At 39.2% G+C, this 13,447-nt stretch overlaps 1 pseudogene; it reads left to right on the forward strand.

Moving 5' to 3' along the window:
- Positions 1–4,060: 4,060 nt before the first annotated feature.
- Positions 4,061–6,003, forward strand: LOC133258137 (tropomyosin alpha-3 chain-like; annotated as a pseudogene).
- The last annotated feature ends 7,444 nt before the right edge of the window (positions 6,004–13,447 follow it).

Consider the following 13,447-nt stretch of genomic DNA (forward strand, 5'->3'; position numbering starts at 1 on the left):
ATCTTGTCAATAAGCAGTGAGGAATTAAGAAAACTCTGCCTCTTACAGCCTTCAAAACTAAGCTTTGGCTCATCTACCAGTTCACCAGAAAACACTGGGAGTTGAACCTGGATTTGGCAAATGAGCTCAGTTAATTCAGTTCACTTTAGGAGCAGATTTTTAATTTAAAATAACTCAGTTCTCTAAGTGTGCTTCCCTGGTGGCTCAGATGGTAAAGAATCTGCCTGCAATGCAGGAGACCTGGGTTCAATCCCTGGATCTGGAAGATCCCCTGGAGAAGGAAATGGGAACCCACTCCAGTATTGTTACCTAGAGAATTCCGTGGATAGATGTGCCTAGCAGGCTACAGTCCATGGGGTCCCGAAGAGTCAGACACAACTGAGCAACTTTCATTTTCACTTTCTTTCAGTTCTCTAATACAGACTGTTTAAGATATGAACAACAAAGACATTAAATGCCCCAGAGTCACAGGAAACACATTCAGAGACAAGGCCTAGAAGCACACAGCAGTGACAACTAACCAAGCACCTGCTCCACTGCAACCCCTGGTTCTCTGAAGCCTTTCTGGAAGTGGACAACACCTCAGGTAGCCAAGGTAGGTTGCGTGTGCTTCAGTCATGTTTGACTCTTTGACACCTTATAAATTATAGGCCTCCTTGTTCCTCTGTCCATGTGATTTTCCAGGCAAAAATATTAGAGTTAGTTACCATGCGTTTCTCCAGGGGATCTTCCTGACCCAGGGATCAAACCCATGTCTCCTGCATTGGCAGGGAGAATTTTTACCACTAGAGCCACCTGGGAAGGTCACTTGTACCATTAGCCTAATAGGACTAAGACAGAACGAGCATGATAGTGACACAGTGACAAAATTCCCATATATTCTAGAACTGCATTCAACTTGAGGCTTGGTTGGAATTTATAAACACCCATCTCTTTTACTGAGTTCCCAAATCCTGCTCATCCCTGCAGTAAATAAGCCTCCTTTAGGCCTGGATGTGAAGGGAAAAGATTCAAATCTAAGATCCTCTGCAGATTATGCAAGTTTGGGTGTTCTCTTAGGAGAATGTCAAAATCTAAAATAAACTTGCCTTAAAACCCCAGACACTTTCTATAAAACAGGAATAGTCTTTAGCCAAAGGATTATTTACAGAAATACTATTATAAATATTGGCAAATTTTTAATCCAAAAAACCCAAATACTTTATTCACAGTTTCACTGTGAATTCACTTATTGCTGAATTCAGTATTCAATCCTCAGGATAGAGCCAGGGAAAAAGATTTCAGAGACTAGTGTTCCAATGGTGAATAACAAAAGCATCTATAATCCCTGACCTCCACAGCTCCAAGAGTTTACTTGATTGATTTTTGTTTTTATAGAAATAATATAGTGACACGCAAAAATGATTCCAGGATATGCATTTGCTAGTCTAAGTACTTAACAGCAAGGAGATCAAACCAGTCAATCTTAAAGGAAACCAATCCTGAATATTCATTGGAAGGACTGAGGCTGAAGCTGAAGTTCCAATACTTTGACCATCTGTTGTGAAGAGCCAACTCATTTGAAAAGACCCTGATGCTGGGAAAGATTGAAGGCAGGAAGAAAAACAGCTGACAGAGGTTGAGATGGTTGGATGGCATCATCAATTCAATGGATATGAGTTTGAGCGAACTCTGGGAAATAGTGAAGGACAGGGAAACCTGCGTGCTGCAATCCATGGGATTGCAAAGAGTTGGACACAACTGAGTGACTGAACAACAGCAAATGTTATCGTGTGTGTGTGTGTGTGTGTGTGTGCACGCATGTGCACAGACACATGCAGGGACTAAGCACTAGGATTTGCCACATTTCTGGGACAAAAGATATCAAGTTCTTTCCCAGTCCACCCTGGATAATACCCAGTTCAGTTCACAATGATTAGGTTCAGCTGATACCTCCTCAAGGATCATTAGCTCTTCTATCCAAAAGGTAGTAGAGGGGGCTATTGTTTCCAATTCTTCATTCCATCTTAGCTAGAGAATAATGCTTAATACTCACTTTGCCATATGACTTTGCTGAAACTCCCATAAGAGTAAGCCAATGTGACTTGGCCATGTGATTTGCTTCAGCCTTTACATTAGCAAATGTAATGTGAAAAGAGGTTTTAAACACAATTGGCTTCTGGCATATGTACCATCGTGATGAGAAAAACATGCCCCTAGGAGTTACTCATCCCAGAATGAGTTATGCGGAGCAGAACCAAACCCACCCTATAACCTAGAGCCTAGACCAGCAGGAGCCTCCCCAACCCATATACTCATAAGGCACAAAAATAAATGTCTATTGTTGTAAACTGCTAACAGCTTGTAAGCTTTTATAAAGTTATTTGTTCTATAGCCTTATTTCTGCAATAATATACAAGATTTTCCAGAATTAAATTAACAGTTCTGAAAAAACACACTCAAATTCAAAGGATATATAATTCCACACAAGCAAGTGAATGAGAAAAATAATCTTTATATTGTGTAAATAAGCTACATGAATTTAAATAGTCAATTAAATCATATACACATTTTTACTTTATGTATATCTTTCAGTAAGAGAAACAGATTGAAATGTGAAAGAAAATCCAAAAAAATAAATAAAAAAACAGGTTATCTAGTCAGGCCACTAATAAATACTAGCTGAAACCACACACTAGACTCTATCCTGCTATAAAATTCTTACTAAAAACCACAGTTTCTTTAAGATGAGTCAACCTTTCCTGATTTCTTCAGGAAAAATTTTGGTGGAAAATATTGCAATTTACTACAGATAATGTGTGTTGCTTTTATAATAATTGTAATGGTAGATGTTTTAATGGAGGGAGATGGTCCTTATCTCTAATAAGCTACTGAGCACTTTTTAAACTCAAAAAAAAAAAAAAAAGTTACTGAGCTGACACATAAAACGGCCAATTTAATCATTTTAGACAAAACAAGAATCAATGGGAAATTCTGTACAATAAATTCAGTGGTAGAAAACTGCATCAAATGTCAAGGGAAGTGAAGTGGCTGGATCATAGATTTATCACAAATTCCTGGGGCTAGCAAAACCAAAGGATAAAGTACTACTCTATCTCTACCATGTACCAAGCCTTTCAAGTATAAGGATTCAAGAGCTATCTCCCATTTCCTGGGGCCCTGGATACAGGCTCTCCCAATAATTTACCAGACAGGGGCAAGCCTTGTCTTGAGAGATTGACAGGGATTACCCAATTAGTCACAAATCATGAAGCCCACCTACTCAGATCACTTTCCCAATATCAACTCTCAGAATCATGTAGAGTCTAACAACCTGTATTTGTCCTAACTCATCACTTCCTCTGGCCTCATTTTTGTCTCAAGGAAATCTGCTCATTCTCCATAAAAACTCTTTCTCTAGTTTACCTTAAAAACCCACTGCCCTTTTAAATTTTTTGATGACAGACTCTAGTGGCTCATTAGATCCAGTGCAGACATTAAGCCAAGAATAATCCTCCCAGTGTGGCAAAGAAAGGACAAGTACAAAATTTAAGGTCTGTATTGAAATAGTCTAGCTCTCTAAATCATGTCAAAGATATCTTAGGCCACTTAAACCATGTAACAAAACTAAGTGATAGGTATTTTCCTACCTGCTTTTCCATCAAAGAAATGGAAATTCAGAGAGGCTAAATAACTTGGGGCTTCTCTGATAGCTCAGTTGGTAAAGGATCCACCTGCAATGCAGGAGACTTGGGTTTGATCCCTGGGTCAGGAAGATCCCCTGGAGAAGGGAGAGGCTACCCACTCCAGTATTCTGGCCTAGAGAATCAGACAAAACTGAGCAATTTTAACTTCAAATAACTTATCCAAATTCACAAAACTAATAAATGATGATGCTAGAATTTGAATTAAGTATCTTTTAAAAATACAGTTCAGATCCCAAGCTTCCTACTGTCAGCCTCGACTGCGCATGCTCTTCGCCTAGTGTGGGCCACAAGTTCAACCCTGCAGGAACCAAGCGGCTGCAACGCCGAGCGGAGGAGGCAGGAACCCGAAGGCAAGCAGGAGCTGGGTGAGGACCATGGCCGGGACCACTGTCATGGCCGCGATCGCCGTCACCGAGGCAATGAAGTGCAAGATCCAGGTTCTGCAGCAGCAGGCCGATGATGCAGAGGAGAGGGCCAAGCGCCTCCAGCAGAAAGTGGAGGGAGAAAGATGGGCCCGAGAACAGGCTGAGGCTGAAGTGGCCTCCTTAAAACCGTAGGATCCAGCTGGTTGAAGAGGAGCTGAACCGAGCTCAAGAGCGCCTGGCCACTGCGCTGCAAAAGCTGGAGGAAGCTGAGAAAGCTGCTGATGAGAGCGAGAGAGTTATGAAGGTTATTGAAAACCAAGCCTTAAAAGATGAAGAAAAAATGGAACTCCAGGAAATCCAACTCAAAGAAGCTAAGCACATTGCAGAAGAGGCACACAGGAAGTATGAAGAGGTGGCTCGCAAGTTGGTGATTATTGAGGGAGACTTGGAGCGCACAGAGGAGCGAGCGGAGCTGGCAGAGTCCCGTTGCCGAAAGATGGGTGAGCAAATCAGACTGATGGACCAGCACCTGAAGTGTCTGAGTGCTGCTGAAGAAAAGTACTCTCAAAAGGAAGACAAATATGAGGAAGAGATAAAGATTCTTACCGATAAACTCAAGGAGGCAGAGACTCGTGCTGAGTTTGCTGAGAGATCAGTAGCCAAGCTGGAAAAGACAATTGATGATTTGGAAGATAAACTGAAATGCACCAAAGAGGAGGACCTCTGTACACAAAGGATGCTGAACCAGACTCTGCTTGACCTGAATAAAATGTAGAGCACCCCAGCCCCGCCCTGCCGCTGCTCCTCCCTCTCACCCCGACTCCGACTCCACTGGGGCCAGCCTGCCCGAAGCTGACCTTTAAACGGAGGGCTGATCTTTAACTGGAAGGCTGCTTTCTCCTTTCGCCACCTCTCCCACCCCCCTACTCCTGTGTCCTTTTCGCCAAACAGTCTCTGCCTCTCCCCAGAGATTCCAGTTGGGCTAGAGTCTGAGCACCTTTGGGAACAACGTTTAAGGGAATGTGAGCACAATGCAAAGTGTCTTTAAAAGCATGTTGTGATGTACACATTTTGTAATTACCTTTTTTGTTCTTGATGTTACAACCATTTGTAAAAAAACATTCCAGATAATTCCGTAGAACTGAAGCAGCAGTCTAATCCCTTTCTCACTTTTGGAAGGTAACATTTCAGCTTAATGCATATTGCCTTCTCCAGAGAGAAAGGGAAAAGGTTTGGGCCTGCCTTACTGAGAGCCTAGCAGCCCAGAGAAAGGCTCCATTTAGGGAAACCTCATTGCCCTGTAAAAAGTACCTGCCAAAGCAGAAAGATGATTCCAGAAGGAGTTAGCCAAAAAAAAAAAAAAAGTGCTGTTCAGGTTTTCAGCTTTACGGTATCTTTGGACAACTTTTTTTTTTTTTTTTCATCAGAAGTGACCAAACAATTAAGATGGTAAAACCTCTGAGACCAAATCCTTGTCCCAGCTCTACCCTGTTCCCAACTGCTCACAGAATGGATCATGTGCCCCTTATATTGAAGTGACCACTTATTTGCTCTCCTGCCTCCTTGAAAGAAAGGAAAGAAAATTATGTTTTGCCACTGATTTAGCCATATGAAACTCATCTCATCACCCTTTTCTGGGTCTGAAGCTGCTGTCTCTAAAAGTGCCATCTCACTGTGCTTTGTGTCCGTTAGTGCTGGAGAAATCTTGAAAAGCGTATGTACAAAACTTGTAAATTTTTATATTTTGGAACTTTGCTTCTTTGGGGTTGAGGCAAACTGGTCACCCCTCTGCCTGTGAGAGCTCTCTACAGTCTGTGGGCTAGCAGTGTGCTGATCTTTTAAAGTTTCTTTCCCTACCCAATCCCCCTTTTTTGATGAGGTTTCAGTGAGGTCTGTTAGGGGTGCATCCTGCAGCTTAATTGGCTTAAAATGTTCTCTCCTTTGGTGTGGTCTCTTTGGGAACCAATTGGGAGGAAAAAAACCAATAGTGTAACTGTTTTGATACTGAAAATTGATAAATGTCTTTTTGAAATAACCAGTCCCTCCAAAATAAATAAATCCAATATGACAAAAAAAAAAATAAAATAAAATAAATAAAAATACAGTTCATATAAATCAGTCCCTTATTTTACAGGTATATCAGGACAATGCAGCTGGAAGGAAAAAGTCAACGACTGATTTGTAATCTTTGCTCTTGCCTCAAGGAAACCTGAAGAGTTAATCCCTGATTGAAATCTTCTTAGGTGACGAGACCTCCAGAGTTGGGGCTTCCATGAACTGAGAAGTTCTGTCCTCACACACTTTTGCTTTTTGTGACTACATATCTTGAAGTGTGGAGTGCCCAGGACATTAGTAAGCTGTGTGTTGAAGATAAAAGACCTCCACTATGTTGTCACCATGGATGTTGCATCTGTATCTCTTCTTAAAGCTAAGCACATATGGTGATGGATAAAATCCATGGATCTTGTGAGTTTGATTGTCAGTATGAACCCAATGCCAAGCTGCTGGTTTAGTACAATGGATTTTTCAAAGGCCAGAGAGGCTAATTTTGTCCCATTGCAAGCCCAGTGCAGAATCTTGATAAATATGGCCTCATGCCTCCTAAATCAATGGCTTCATGCTCTCTACTACATAACTACGACTCAAATGACTTCAATGTACCAAAATCATGCTTTTTAAAATTAGGTGAGGTTCTATATATATATTTCAGAAAACATTCTGTACTGGAAATAGTATTGCCTTTTTCTAGACCTTCCATATCATGTATTGTCTATATGGTACTTTTGGAAACTTAATTATCTTCTGCCTGATGTTCCTCTCTAACTGTTCCATGTCACACTTCCTTCCCCACTCACTAGACAGTGAATTATTAAAGGGCAAGAAACACAACTTACATTTCTCTAATCACTTTTAGTAGTGCCTACCTAGTCTCAGTTCAGTTCAGTTCAGTCGCTCAATCATGTCCGACTCTATATGACACCATGAACCTCAGCACACCAGGCCTCCCTGTCCATCACCAACTCCCGAGTACACCCAAACCCACATCCATTGAGTCAGTGATGCCATCCAACCATCTCATCCTCTCTCGTCCCCTTCTCCTCCTGCCCTCTATCTTTCCCACCATCAGGGTCTTTTCAAATGAGTCAGCTCTTCGCATCAGGTGACCAAAGTATTGGAGTTTCAGCTTCAAGATCAGTCCTTCCAATGAACACCCAGGATGGATCTCCTTGCAGTCCAAGGGACTCTCAAGAGTCTTCTCCAACACCACAGTTCAAAAGCATCAATTCTTCGGTTTTCAGCTTTCTTTATAGTCCAATTCTCACATCCATACATGACCACTGGAAAAACCATAGCCTTGACTAAATGGACCTTTCTTGGCAAAGTAATGTCTCTGCTTTTTAACATGCTGTCTAGGTTGGTCATAACTTTCCTTCCAAGGAGTAAGCGTCTTTTAATTTCATGGCTGCAATCACCATCTGCAGTGATTTTGGAACCCAAAAAATCAAAGCCTGACACTGTTTCCACTGTTTCCCCATCTATTTGTCATGAAGTGATGGGGCCAGATGCCATTATCTTAGTTTTCTGAATGTTGAGCTTTATCCCAACTTTTTAACTCTCCTCTTTCACTTTCATCAAGAGGCTTTTTAGTTCCTCTTCACTTTCTGCCATAAGGGTGGTGTCATCTGCATATCTGAGGTTATTGATATTTCTCCTGGCAATCTTGATTCCAGCTTGTGCTTCTTCCAGCCCAGCATTTCTCATGATGTACTCTGCATAGAAATTAAATAAGCAGGCTGACAGTATACAGCCTTGTCATACTCCTTTTCCTATTTGGAACCAGTCTGTTGTTCCATATCCAGTTCTAACTGTTGCTTCCTGACCTGCATACAAGTTTCTCAAGAGGCAGGTCAGGTGGTCTGGTATTCCCACCTCTTTCAGAATTTTCCACACTTTATTGTGATCCACACAGTCAAAGGCTTTGGCATAGTCAATAGAGCAGAAAACTTGACATTTACAGAGTACTCAATATAGGGCTTCATTCGTAAGGCACAATGAAGATTTTTAAACCTGTAATGGAATAGGTTCAGACGTCTCCAGTTAAAAAACATTTTCTGTTTAAACACAAATGATACAGCAGGTCTAATTAAATTGAACTTTTATTGGAAAGATAATTTTGAGTCAAAACTTTCGACCTTGAGAAGAAAGGTCCTGGAATCCTCAGTAAGCAAATTATTAGATATAATTGTTATTTAGTCACTAAGTCATGTCCAACTCTCTATGATACCCAAGGACTATAACCTGTCAGAATCCTCTGTGCATGGGATTTCCCAGGCAAGAATACTAGAGTAGGTTGCCATTTTTTTCTACAAGGCATCTTTCTGACCCAGGAAACAAACTCATGTCTCCTGCACAGGCAGGTAGGTTCTTTACCACTGAAACACCAGGGAAGCCCATTAGATACATAAGGAAGACAAAAATAGAATCCTTGGTATCAAGGGTCAAATTCCAAAGCATACTATTTTTTATTTGGCTAAATACGATCTTATGATAAAGTCACAAAATGTGTTTTCCTCTAAAATGTTGTATGTTTTCTTCTCTAATTCTTTGATTGGAGCTGAAGTAGCAAGTTTACTTCTGTTTCAGTTCAGTTCAGTCACTCAGTCATGTCTGACTCTTTGCAACCCCATGAACTGCAGCTTGTCAGGCTTCCCGGTCCATCACCAACTCCCATAGCTTGTTCAAATTCATGTCCATCGAGTCAGTGATGCCATCCAACCATCTCATCCTCTGTCATCCCCTTCTCTTCCTGACTTTAATCCTTCCCAGCATCAGGGCCTTCTCTGAAGAGTCAGTTCTTCACAACAGGTGGCCAAAGTATTGGAGCTTCAGCTTCAGCATCATATCCTTCTAATAAATATTCAGCATTGATTTCTTTAGTATTAACTGATTTGATCTCCTTGCAGCCCAAGGGATTCTCAAGAGTCTTCCCCAACACTGTGGTTCAAAATCATCAATTTTTTGGCACTCAGCTTTCTTTATGGTCCAACTCTCATATCCATACTTGACTACTGGAAAAACCATAGCTTTGACTAAAGGGACCTTTGCCAGTACAGTAATGTCTCTGATTTTTAAATGCTGTCTAGGTTGGCCACACCTTTTCTTCCAAGGAGAAAGTGTCTTAATTTTATGGCTGCAGTCACCATCTGCAGTGATTTTGGAGCCCAAAAAACTAAACTCTGTCACTGTTTCCCCATCTATTTGCCATGAAGTAATGGCACCAGATAACATGATCTTAGTTTTCTGAATGCTGAGCTTTCAGCCAACTTTTCATTCTCCTCTTTTACTTTTATCAAGAGGCTTTTCAGTTCTTCTTCACTTTCCACCATAAGGTGGTGTCATCTGCATTGTGTGGTAGTTTGAAAATTCTTTGGCATTGCCTTTCTTGGAGATTGGAATGAAAACTGACTTTTCCAGTCCTGTGGCCACAGCTGAGTTTTCCAAATTTGTTGGCATATTGAGTGCAGCACTTTCACAGCATCATCTTTTAGGATTTGAAATAGCTCAACTGGAATTCCATCACTCACTAGCTTTGTTCATAGTGATGCTTCCTAAGGCCCATTTGACTTCATATTCCAGGATGTCCAGCTCTAGGTGAATGATCAAACCATCGTAATTGTCTGGGCCATTGAGATCTTTTTTGTTTAGTTCTTCTGTGTATTCTTGTCACCTCTTCTTAATATTGTCTGCTTCTGTTAAGTCCATACCATTTCTGTGCTTTATTGTGCCCAATTGCCCAGTTCTATTCCTGGGTCAGGAAGATCTGCTGGAGAAGGGATATGGTGCCCCATCCAGTATTCTTGAGCTTCCCTTGTGGCTCAGCTGGTAAAGAATCCACCTGCAATGCAGGAGACCTGGGTTATATTCCCGGGTTGGAAAGATCCCCTGGGTAAAGAAAAGGCTATGCACTCCAATATTCTGGCCTAGAGAATTCCATGGACTTTATAGTCCATGGGGTCGCAAAGTGTTGGACAAGATTGAGTGACTTTCACTTGCATGAAATATACCCTTGGTATATCTAATTTTGTTGGAGAGGTTGCTAGTCTCTCCCATAACATTGTTTTCCTCTATTTCTTTGCATTGATCACCTAGGAAGGTTTTCTTATCTATCCTTGCTATTCTTTGGAACTCTGCATTCAAATAGATGTATTTTTCCTTTTCTCCTTTGCCTTTTACCTCTCTTCTTTTCTCAGCTATTTGCAAGGCCTCCTCAGACAACCATTTTGCCTTTTTGCATTTCTTTTTCTTGGGGATGGTCTTGATCACCACCTCCTGCACAATGTCACAAACCTCCACCCATAGTTCTTCAGGCACTCTGTCTATCAGATCTAATCCCTTGAATCTATTTCTCACTTCCACTGTATAATCCTAAGAGATTTGATTTAGGTTATACCTGAATGGTCTAATGGTTTTCCCTAATGTCTTCAATTTAAGCCTGAATTTGGCAATAAGGAGTTCATGATCTGAGCCACAGTCAGCTCCTGGTCTTATTTTTGCTGACTGTACAGAGCCTCTCCATCTTTGGCTGCAAATAATATAATCAATCGGATTCCAGTATTGACCATCTTGTGATGTCCATGTGTAGAGTCATCTCTTGTGTTGTTAGAAGAGGATGTTTGCTATGACCAATGTGTTCCCTTGGCAAAACTCTGTCACACCTTTGTATAACAAGTCATCTTTATTTGCAATCAGCCTCTCTGATGTCAGAATATCTCTGAAGTGGATTTTTGTTGACAATGCCTTATGCAAAGTTAGTACTAAGAACAGTGGTTTTCTATAGCATATTCTGAAATGACAGAATTGTTTTCCTTTTAAATAGAATGACGGTACTTTTTTTCCAAATAAACTATTATTATTTACTGCTAGACTAAATTTTCAGCTAATGAAAACTTTTATTCCTCAAAGATGATATTCAATAGCTGGATGATTATTTTTTTTAATCATCTAGTATCTTTTATCAAGATCAGTACCTTGACCAAGTTTTCTAATCATTCTTTAAAATTTTCAAGTGAGTCTTTTGAATTCATTTGTAACTGAAATAGAAAGTGGCTAGGATATAGAAATAGCTGTATTTCTGTAAGTGTTCTAATGTATAAAGTCACCCTGAAGCAACAATGTAATTTAACAGCATTACAGGAAATTACTGAAATTCCACTTAGAAGTATTGGAAGTATATAGAAATACTCCCCTAGAAGTATTGGAAGAGATTAAGCTTGTATAGTATATATATAACCCTGTCTTCTCATGCATAAATTTGGAAAAGATTATTTTCTCTAGAAATGGTATTTATACTCAATAATTTGAATGATCATTAAAGGATTCTTCTGGGAAAATTAAGTATATATGGGTGATTATCTTAATATAAAATTGTTACAATCAAAATATAATAAAGTAATATTTATAGAGGTAAAACTTTTAACATGCTCAGCAGTATAGAAGGGTGTTTCTTAAAGTATTTCAAAGACACTGTACTGCAATTTTGTGATATATGTTAAAAACTGATAATGATAGCTGTCAAATATGAGAGAGGAAATAAAACTTTTTAAAGCAGAAAACTATAAAATAGAAATCATAGTGTTGAAACAACCAACCTCACATATCGCAATAGCTCCAGCAGCATCACTATATTATAAGTTTGTAGTCGCTACTGGTTATGATAACTAACCTTAGTCAGTGTTCTCATTAATTGGATTCAGTATAGGTCTGTTGATGAATGCAAGGAAGTGTACACTAGATTTATGCCCCACCTTAAATTTCTTAAAGATAAATTTCAGCATTTAAAGAAGCAAGTCTCCAGAATCTTGAAGATACTTGTAAGCAAAACTCATTATAACACTACAAAACTCAGATGTCAGTCTCATCATAGAAAACACAGATTAAATTTCGAAGCTAAAACTAAAGAAGAACTTTGTTATTTGTCATTATGAAGACATAAAATCCTTAAGTCCTGTAATAATTAAGTATTCTATAATTATCAACTAAAATAGAATAGCAAACATGAAACATGATATAGCAAATTACAGAAAATAAATAAAAATGGTCAAAGAAAAATAAATATGGTTATAATATCATGTTTTTTTAAGGTATTTTCATTGAAACTACTTTCAAGTAGATAATAAGTTATAGAATATTGAGGCAGAGTTTCTTGCTTTTCTGAAACAAGATAAATCCAAAAATACTTCCAAATATGCTTTGAGAAATATAGCAATAGAAGCATTGTTGGAATAAGTTACCAAGTACAATTTTGAAATGAAAATGAAATATAGATTCTAAATATAGAATATACATTCTAAGAAGTATGTTTCAGAATAATTTATAGCTTGATTTGTTTTAAAATAAAATGCAAATCAGGACCTCCATTTACTACCATACTCGAGTTTTTCTGTTGTTGCTGTTTAAGAAATACGAATACCGGTCCCAAGATTTTTCTAAAATTCCCAGATTTGTCAGTTCTTGGTGAGCCTCACTACATCACAGACGTCTGAACTTCAAAAGGTTCATTCCTCGTAAAGTCCTTCAGTCCAAGAGGAGACAACATATCTATAAGAATTGGAGCTTTTCAAATCTGCCCACTGAAAAAAAATGTCAGTGGATTAAAGTTTTACTTCTGGCCATGATGGATTATCTGTAACTAGATTTATCCTTGCACAAAACAAAATAAAACAAAAACAAAAACACTGGGTATCAGGCACTGAAGAACAATGGTCTCTGAGAGACAAAATTTAAATTCAGTGATTTCTGTGATTGCCTAGCCTACAGCCTTGAGTTTCCAGGTCACATCACAAGGAGGTTCCACCAGATGACAAGACAGAGCTAGGGATCCAGCCAAATGGCACGAGTATACAGGACAAAGTGATGGATAGCAGAGGCCTGCATGGAGACAACTCTGGATATCTGTATAATAATGCTGCCAAAACTCAGGGGAAAAGAGTAAATCTTTAAGAGAGCAGGCAAGCAGGAAAACATGTTACATACATCAGAGCAAAATAATAATGATGACAGAAAATTTTACTATGAAAAAAATGCAAGCAAGAAGACAATGAAACAACATCTTCAAACCCCTGAAAGAAGAACTAAAATTCTATACTCAACAAAGCAAACCTCAAAAATATAGGCAAAATAAATAATTGTTTAGGTATACAAAAACAATTTATTACCAATGGAACTGAACTAAAGCAAGTGTTATAGGAGGGACTTCAGGTTGAAGAAATATGACATTAGTTGGAAATAAAAATCTACTCTAGGATTTTTCAACCAGAGCATCATTGATATTGGACACCATAATCGTTTTAGGGTGAGATGAGGCAAGGTGAATCCTATTCATTACAAAATGTTTAT

This window comes from Bos javanicus, chromosome 12 (assembly GCF_032452875.1).
Source record: "Bos javanicus breed banteng chromosome 12, ARS-OSU_banteng_1.0, whole genome shotgun sequence".
Lineage (NCBI taxonomy): Eukaryota > Metazoa > Chordata > Mammalia > Artiodactyla > Bovidae > Bos > Bos javanicus.